Here is a 975-nt window from a genome sequence, read left to right as displayed (position 1 = left end):
ATAATAGCAGTTAGAGTAGTGGGCTTTGGATAGCTTTCTGTAGCTCTGATCCCATTTGTGCTAATTTTAGAGATGTAGCCAGATTAGAGACTGAGTCACATATGTGGTCTTAGCACAAAGAAATCTCCATTATTTAGTTAGTGTTCAGTAATTGTTAAAAAGGGAAAAGCACGCAGTATTGGAAATTTAGCAATTACTTGTAGCTTTCTTATGATGTATTGTGAATGAGGATCATTCTAAGTGGTCTAAACTTGGTTGTTACCCCATTGCAGTCTATGATATTATGTATAAAAAATATGTAGTTGTCTCTTTTTTCTGTTTTATGCCTTTATATATTAGGAGATAATATGCAGATACTAATTCCAAAACTTTACAGAGCATTAGGATAGAAAAAGATAAGAGGGTAAATGAAAATATTTGTGGAAATTACATACCAGCTGGATAGACTATTCTCTATTATCCTGAACCCCATTTGAACACTAGATTTTCAAAAAGATGTTCAAATTTGGTTTGTAACATAGACTGCTCAATATTCCAGTCAAATAGAGAATGGATTTGGTGCTTGTAATGTTCATGCTTTAAAATAGAATAGCATGAAAGGAATTCTTGTTCTTCATAAAGCTTATGCAGTGAAATTAGTCAAGTCATACATTGTGTTTTATGTTTATAGTTCTGATATTACTAAATATTTTTACTAAAATATTTGTATTATTTGGGTGGTATTGTTAGAGGAAGAGGTTTTCCTATAATCTAAACATAAGAGGTTATTGTGTGAAATCTATTTGTTTATTGAATGATTTATATCTCAAAAATCAAGTCTCTCAGAGACTAACATTCATGAGCAAACTGTTGTCAGCCATTATCCATATATAGCATGAGAAGTAGATAATGGAGATATTAGACATACATGCTCTGCAGTAGTTGAGGCTTCATTAGAAGGCTGGGAAATCCTGAAATAGTTCATAGGCTTTTAGC

This window comes from Penaeus monodon, chromosome 28, assembly GCF_015228065.2.
Source record: "Penaeus monodon isolate SGIC_2016 chromosome 28, NSTDA_Pmon_1, whole genome shotgun sequence".
Lineage (NCBI taxonomy): Eukaryota > Metazoa > Arthropoda > Malacostraca > Decapoda > Penaeidae > Penaeus > Penaeus monodon.
Note: the sequence above shows the minus strand (reverse complement) of the source record.